The sequence below is a fragment of the Myripristis murdjan genome, chromosome 6 (assembly GCF_902150065.1).
Source record: "Myripristis murdjan chromosome 6, fMyrMur1.1, whole genome shotgun sequence".
Taxonomy (NCBI): domain Eukaryota; kingdom Metazoa; phylum Chordata; class Actinopteri; order Holocentriformes; family Holocentridae; genus Myripristis; species Myripristis murdjan.
Genome location: NC_043985.1, coordinates 25,200,965 through 25,209,478, shown reverse-complemented (window position 1 = coordinate 25,209,478; position 8,514 = coordinate 25,200,965). Strand labels below are relative to the sequence as shown.

General features: G+C 40.7%; 1 protein-coding gene across 2 annotated transcripts in view; it reads left to right on the top strand.

The window, feature by feature from the left end:
- The first annotated feature begins 3,481 nt into the window (after positions 1 to 3,481).
- Positions 3,482 to 8,514, top strand: part of slc1a2b (solute carrier family 1 member 2b) — a 41,044-nt gene continuing 36,011 nt past the window's right edge. Inside the window, exon 1 of one of the 2 annotated variants that reach the window (XM_030053335.1) lies at positions 3,482 to 3,520. The gene's annotated coding sequence lies outside the window, so the exon portion shown is untranslated. The remainder of the gene's footprint in view (positions 3,521 to 8,514) is intronic. The other variant, XM_030053338.1, reaches the window with a different exon arrangement.

The window sequence follows — 8,514 nt, the reverse complement described above, 5'->3', positions numbered from 1 at the left end:
TTTTTTTTTTTTTAACATTTTTGGCTCTTTACCAAAAACAGCCTAGTTTATTTCCTTGTATTGCTTGCTCAGTCTTCACGGCTTATCTGGTTTCCCAGTTTCTTTTTCTTTTTTTTTTTTTTTTTTAATTTGTGATATATCTGTTTTGTGATGTCTGTTATTCCATGTGTAGCACATCAAATTGTATTTGCTTATAGCTGTGATGTTTTGGCCCTATATGCCCTTAGTTCTCTACTATATACAAGCATTCATAGTTTTTTATTCAGGAACATGGTGAGAAAGTTACAGCATGCTATGCAAAACAACCAACTGGCTTATCCAGTTGTGCAGGGTGCTCAGATTTTATGCAACTCTGTTTGGCAGAATTGTTTAAATGTTGTACAGTTTGAAACAGCCTTAGCCCTTAAATATTTTACATCTGACATGCCACAAATCATAGCTTGAATGAGGTATGTGTGCTGTAGACGATGTGATGATCTGCACAGGACAGAGTTGGAATGTTCCAGGGATGAGTCTGAAAACTACAAATGTCTCAAAAAAAAAAAAAAAAAAAAAAAAAAAAAAAAAAAGGCTCACATGTGTGGAAAGAAAAGACCCAAAACAAAGCAAAACTAAAAATGTCTTCTTCTGTATACCCGATAAAATGTGTCCTTGGGTTTCTGCCACATCTATATTGTATGTATGTACAGTATGTATGTATAGGGCTTAGTAAGTGTCCTTCTGTATGTTTTAATATGAACCCCAGGAAGAGTTTTACACACACACACACACACACACACACACACACACACACACACACACACACACAGACAGACAGACAGACAGACAGACAGACAGACAGATAGATAGATAGATAATAAAATATTATAGATCAGTGGTTCAGTATTTGAAAAATTCACTGTATTTGGGAGAGCAGGGCATCCAGTGCACAGGCAAACAGTGGGGGAAAGATAAACTAAGACTACAAAAAGATTTAGCCTGGAGCCCCTCCAACACTTCACAGCTGGTCCTCCGAGCAATGGAAAAGGAAACAAAAAGCAAAACCTGAACTTCTGGTTCTGTAAAGTCCAGGGTTAAAGACAGTGCCAGGTTCACCCTTGACAATCAAAAAGGGTTGTTAGACACTCAATGCATACAGGGGGGGGAAAAAAAACCAAGAAAACCTGAGTTGAAGAGGGATCAAAGAAGGACCCCCCACTGGTACAGCTGAACATGCAATATGTGCTAGGACAAAACAGTGGAATGGATAGTGATGTGGACAATATCATAAGAAACAGATGAGACAAAAAGAAACACAATGCTGCATAAGGCCATACTTGACACAAACACCCACAGGCCCATGGCCAACACCTGTCCACAGTCCGGTAGAGACACAGCATCAGAGATGGAGTTTGAGCAGCACCTGAGTCCACTACCTGATAAATCACAGACCTGGAGGTGGGACTATGAAGCAAGAGCAGCTAGAGGAGCATACACAGCTGCACGTCCAGGCAGATATATACAGCCACTTCCACACATACAGATATCAAACAGAAAATGAGTCGACATGGATCAACCTGGAGACACCTCTACACTGGATTCTCAATGGTGCATTCATATGTTAAGACTGTCTAGGCTAAGGTATTAGGAGAAAATGTGTCTTTAAATAATATGCAGGGTTTTAGTCTGGATTTTAGGGTTTCTATAGAATTTGCTTCCTTATTTACAAGTGCCAGTTGGTTCCAGCAATACGGAGCTTGGTAGGAGAACAGATCTGCTGCTTGACTTTTATTTTGTTTTATGCCAGTGACAGCATGGTCACCAACACCTTGTGTCTGATCTGTGAACAACAGTGTGATCTATGTTTGTACTTACATTTGAAATTTCTAAACCTTTATATTACATTCTTATTGCATATTTTTGAGTCTCCATGGTTTTCAACTAAAATATCCTTCAGTGATTTGCGTTGCTGCAGGTCCCATGAATAAATTCGTCTGTTCTTTAATTTCATGTAATGTTGCATACTGACTGTTACTAGTTTTCATGCATACAAAGATATGGTGTGACTTTGCCTGCCCTCTCTCTCTTAATGGATACATGTATAGGCAATCACAGGCTTTATTACAGTTTTTTTCATTCGCTTTTTCCAGTATAATGAAACTGGGATCCACTTTGTCGTCATCTTCACCTCCAAACCACAGCAGAAGTTTTCTTTTGCAAATGTGTTCATACCTTTTCATTGGATTCACACATTTTTCAGGCTCTTTTGCACAACACTTCTCACATGTGTCATTTACATGGCCCTGACTCCATTGACTTCACTGTGGTAGTCAAAAGCAAAACATCTGCTCACAGCTGATAGAAATGACCTGCATCACTGTGAAATCACTAGTGCACCTGCATCACTACCCGTTCCACAAATCACCATTCACCAATCAGTCAGTTTGCACCTACAAAAAAGGGGCCTATAAATTGTATTCTGTATTTTTTTTCTCAACTCCTTTGAGTTTTTCTGTGTAATACTGTATGTGACTTACTGTATTTCAGTTTTTCCCATCAATACAGTATAATTTCACTTCAAAGTCTTTCTGAGTTTGGATGCAATTCTTTATTGTAAGTTCACATTTGAATGTGTAGCACACAGGAGAACCTTGTTCACACTGACAGCTGTATTTTGTATTCTGCTGTCAGCTGTGTTACAGTACAGTAAAGCTGATAGAAGAATTCTACTCATTTGGGCAGAAGTTGAGTTGTTTGAGGGAAATATTGGATTTTGCTACTTGCTTTAAAATATGTAACTATGTAAATTGTCAAAAATATGACTGCAATACACACAGGAAAAAAGTAAGGTTGAACCTGCTCAGACTAAAAAAGGTGTGTTGCATTTTGGTGTTGAGTATGAAGTGAGTGAGTGGCTGGATTATGTCGCTTGACTGCGAGTTGTATTGGGCGGTGACAAAATGTGCTTTTGCTGCATGTTGCTGCAAATGTTTTGTCATGGTAAGAGCCTTTTGCAAACAAAATGTGTTATTTTGGGAAGTGCACCTCTCATTAGGCCTATGGATTAACTGTTTTGATACCAGCATTTCTGAGTTGACAAAGGAGGTAAAGCGATTGAAAAAAACTGTAGTTTGTTCACTATAAATAGACAGTGTGAGCTTGAAATGGTGAGGTTATAGTCTCCCACTCCTCTTCAGCTGGCAGCCCTACAGCTTTTCTTAGCAGAATGTGCAACAGGTATAGCCTACAGTTCTTTACACACTTTGTATAACACATTTTTTCGACAGGCTTCGTAGAAACTCTTACACCACCCCACACCAGAACACACCACCTCCACAGCGAACAAATACCATGTGACTTTACTGTCTGTCCTGTAGAGTCACAATCCTTGTCTTGTCAAAACAATCTTTTCAGCAAGGCACTTCAAAGAAACAACTGAGTCATTCAGCTGGTCAAACGAGCAGCGATCGGGAGCTCATCCACATCCACAGCTCATCCACTGATCAGTGATCAGCCATTGGAGACGATTATTGCCAGCAGAGTAAGAGTATTTTTCTTGCTTCTTAGTTTTAGGTCATTATTTGATCAGTCATTACAATTTCAGGAGAAAGTTTAGGAAATGTAACATCTGCATATGGAGATTTACAGCATTGCAGCAGGATCATGTTGTTGTATCACATTTCTTAGCTGCTGATAGAAGAGTCTGTACACTCCCCATACTGCCTTACTGTCGAGAAGAGGTATAGCAGCCCCAGCACAGCCAAAATCCAGATCTCATGCATTGTGGTGGTTCTTTCATCCTTTGTTAGAGATCAGTCATGTTGCCTCACATTTTCATGAAAAAAACATTGATTGATATAACAGATATCACAAAAAAAAAGAAAGAAAAAAGAAAATGAACAGATATCAAGCTGGAATAGCGACACAAGTTTATTTACTTTAACATCAAATGATATTTGATGGAGATTCACCTGTAAAATGCATTAACACTGCATAAACAAAAATATACTTCAGGTCTGGAACAAACAACTGGAATAAAACACAAACAGCACAAATTTTCAACACCATCGTTGTTGCATTGCGTTGACGCTGTGACCTTTCAAACAAACTATTCAGCTATGGAGCTCAATACTCAAAATAACAAAATCCTGTTTCTTCTTATTAAATGATTAAATGATGCATTTTTGGATGCTAATTGTAAACAGCACTTATGGTTATATCTGTCTAATCCTGCAAATCTGTAAGGGTTGACATTTCTTTTAAGCCTGCATATACCAGTAGTATATTCTTCAGCCCTTAAAATGCCTGTTAGTATGCTGGAGGGCTGACGTTTTTGGCCATTTTCTGTTCAGCTCTCCCTGGTAGCTGTTTGTTTATGGGGTGGTGACCTGTTAAAGTGCTGGGGGGGAAAAAAATCCACGAATGTAAGGGAGGAGCAGAGCTGAGTGACTGTTCTGCGAGCTGGCCTCTCTTTCACAGTTACTGTTTTCTCCCACTTGATCGCCACTGCCTGACAGCTCATCATATAGCCCAGGTATTTTACTTCCCTCAGGCAGTGGCAGCACTTTGATGACTGGAGTTTCAAGCCATACCTCTGAAATCACTCCGAATTTTGCCTAAGGACTAGGAGGTGACTGTCAGGACATAGAAAAAACCAACAATGCGATCGAAAAAGATTTGCAGAAAAGTCAATCATCAGCTTGTGCGCCTACCACCCAATGGCATGCTGCTTTAACCCTTATCTGCATTCCTCTTTTGCAAACTGTCACTGATGAAAAATTTGACTTGTTGCACAATTTTTACGCACTGAAGGAAGGAGACTCTTTTCATGCCGATCTCTGTCATCTCTTTCATCAACTGAAATAATGAAAGTTTGCATAATATGCAATGTGGCCTTGAACATGACAATTTTTTATCTTGATGTGACCTGTATAACTGACTCTCACTGAGTTATCTCTACTAACTATGTACACAACCATGCTATTGGATATGGCATTTAAGGTTACATATTCAAGAACAGAGTGCTTGCTCTTCCTCACGGTCAGGCTGCAGTTGCATATCCCCTTATCTCTGAGCTAAACCTTTGGGGCTCTAGTTTCCCGGCGCAGCGCAGGGTGGCGCAGTGAGGCAAACCCCCCGCAGAGCTAGTTTCGAGCAGCGCAACGCAAGGCATGCTCAGTTTGCTAGTTTGGCAGACTGAGGTGCGCTGAGATGGGAGTGGCGGCACAGCAGGGGAAGGTGTTGACAGATTCAGCTTTGGTGCCGTGACAGTTTCGTGCTACAAGGCTTCGCCGAGGTGTGCTCATCTGAAACCACGTATACTTTCAGCGCAGGCTGAGCATAGCCGGTGTAGTGGAAGTTTGGCTGACCGGTGCGCAGTGCGCACACACCACAAAAACCTCACAGGCAGGTTTCCAGAATGTCAGGCGCATTAACAATGCAATAAATACCGACAAAAAACACTATTCAATGCTACTATCTCAATCAGCACATAAATTTATCTCCATATCGACTGTCCCGTCACATCTGATGTCAGATCAAAGGAGATTGGCACCGTTTGGCATGTGTAATGGAAACCCAACCTGATCACCTGTCAGTCAAACAATGTGTCCAGTACGGTGATGTCTTTTTTCCAGTCATGATGTCTGGCGCTGCTCATGTTAACTACCCAGTTCTTCTTCCATATATATATAAATATTCCACACAAATCGAAAATATAAAATGCATCAGTTCCTTGCCAGACACTGGGCGTTTAGAACAGCGAATGTAAAAGCTTTCATGAACTGGATTTTGTTTTAATCTCTAGTGTGTTGTTGCATCAGTAAGTGATGGAGTCGAAAGTGGCAAAACAAACATGTATTTATATGAATATGGAAAGGATTATCCTTTGAGGTAAAAACATTCATGAAAAATGGCAGCTTCACAGTTAAATTTATATTTGCTCGTAAAAATCAATAACTTTAACAGACGGTGATAGAGCTGGAAAAAGAGAGATGCGAGGCAGGTAGGTAATGGAAAGACGGGAATGAGGAAGACGAATGTAAGGATAGATGCATGGATGGATGGATGGGTGGATAGATGGATGGCAGGTATCTCTAGCAACATTCCAGCAGCCAAGACTGGCCTCATTGTCCTGAGTGTGTGCTGCTGCTGCTCTCTTCCTCCATGTCAATTGTGCAAACATTCATTACGCCATCGCGCAGCGCATTTTAAAGGCGAGGACAGGGGCTCAATTGATTGGCTTAAAGTGAATCGCCTGTGTCAAACCCACTCCACGCCTACTCTCCTCCCTTCCGCCGGTAGGAGGGAGTACCACCTGGCCACACCCAGTTGGCGCCCCCGCCTCGCCCGGTTTTAGGGCACCTTGGCCACCAGGGGCCCCCCAAAACCGCATGAAATGTCCCTTGAAATTTTTGATACAATATATCATAATGGTAATCATTCAGAAACGCACTGTTAATGTGAAAGCAACACTATGTAACATTTTTGCCTTAAAATAACAGCTTCAACATCGTTTTAATGCTACATTGATGTGATGAGCAGAGTGGTGCCTCTGCCAGGGCCACGTGGTGATGTAACACTTTAAGGCACGACGTCACCAGCAGCAACTGTGTCCAGCTAGCTGTTCTCAGGACAAAAATTATAGCAGAGTCCAAGAAATCTGAAGGAAACACTGATGGAGGAAACAAGGAAGCTAAAAAGACAGAGTGAGCGAGCAAGAGGCCAGACTGGAGTAAATGTTGGACTAGATTTTAGTCTTTGGGGAGAGCTTTGCAAAGTCAGAGGCTGCAAGACGCCGAGCTTGCATCCCTACTGTTGGACTGATCGGTGATATTAACTGGCTGTCTGTGTCTGTATGTTGTGGCAGTTGCTTTATATTTGGCTGTTTTAGCAAAGTTGTTTTTGATCATAAAGGAAAAACCAGCGAAACGACAACTTTGCCAACACAGCCAAACATGGAGAAGCATGCCATGCAAAGCCAAGCACTCTGAGTTGCTCGGTGTTCGGCTGTGTGGGCAAAGTTATCGACTTTTTAGGTTTTGTTCATAAACCAAGTCGCCCCATTTTGACACAGGACTTTAGTTGACTAGCTGTCCTTTGTCTGTTAGTACCTCTCACCAGGTGTGAACAGCATGCTGTCTCTGGTTCAGGTTACCTAAGGTAAGCATGCAAACAGTACTGTTCTGAATTGTGTGTGTGTGTGATGCTTATGCAAACTTTGACTGCTGCACAGGAATAAAAAAGCCTGAGCATGGATTTTTACTTCAAAACATAAGTCACCAGGAAAAAAACAAACAAACTTAGTATCAAGTCCAAGAACTGGAGGAGACAAAGGACTACAGCTCCACATACAAGGGCCGATGTGGCTCAAATGAAAGAATATAACCTTATGAGACCCCTGCTGTTACATATTATGTAATCACAAATCAACCAGCCTATATTTTGATGTTTGACTTTTGAAATACTTTTGCATATTTTGACCAAATTATACATGTATTAGTTTTGTCTAGTTGGATTTGTGTCAGTAATGTCCATATGTGAATAAAAACATGCCTCTAGATTTTCTCTCAGCTAAATATCAGCTTTGTGGTTAGTTTTGATTCCATGTGATGACACTGTTTGTCATTTGAGAGGATTCAGAGAAGGTCTGTAGACACAACATGCAAGAAGAAAGGAATGTCACAGCACTTCTGTGGTTTGAGAGAGTTACATCTGATATGGCGAGCTGTTTTTGCCTGTTTTCTCATGTAAAATCTGTCCTCCTCTGCAGGCGAGCAGCACCACTGAGCCTCCTGTCCCTGCTGTGGCTGTTTCAACCTCATTTTTTTTTTCTGAACCATTTGCACATCTGCAGATAGTTTTCAGGAATAATTGTCCAGCTTTATATTTTATTCTTGAACTGTTATTGTTGTCTTATTACAACTTCCTCGGTTCATTTTATGTCATTATTAAGTTATTTAATATTGTCTCTTTACATTGTTTTTTACTTAAAAAGGAAACTGTTTATCTAAGCGATTTGATTTTAATAGGTAACTATTGCTCTGCACTGTTGCACATTGCAAATTTTCTAAACCAACATAAATTAAAGCGGTTAACTTGTTTACAGTAAATGCGTTGTGTGCTAGTTTATTTTGTTACTTTTCAATAAAGCACATTCAGTATGCCACTTGCTGTATAACTTTGAATATTATAGTGCAAATGAACATAAGAGCACTCTTGTGAGTTTGCTGCCTTTTCAGATTAAAAGTTACAGATAGGTTAAAACTGGTATGATTTAAGCAACACGGGAACATCTAATAAACCTGATAATGGCTGTGTTAGATTTACAGCAGGCTTGTGAATGATCAAGCATCGACAATAGTCAGTAGTACTGGTGGCATCGCTGGGCCCCCAAATCAGATTCTGCTCAGGGTCCCGTGAAGGCTTGAGCCAGCTCTGTCTGCACATTCATGCATGACAGGAATTTAAAAAGTCTTACTTTTAAAGAGTAACTGACCCCCAAACCAAACCTCTGTGAAGTCTGACACCTCATGG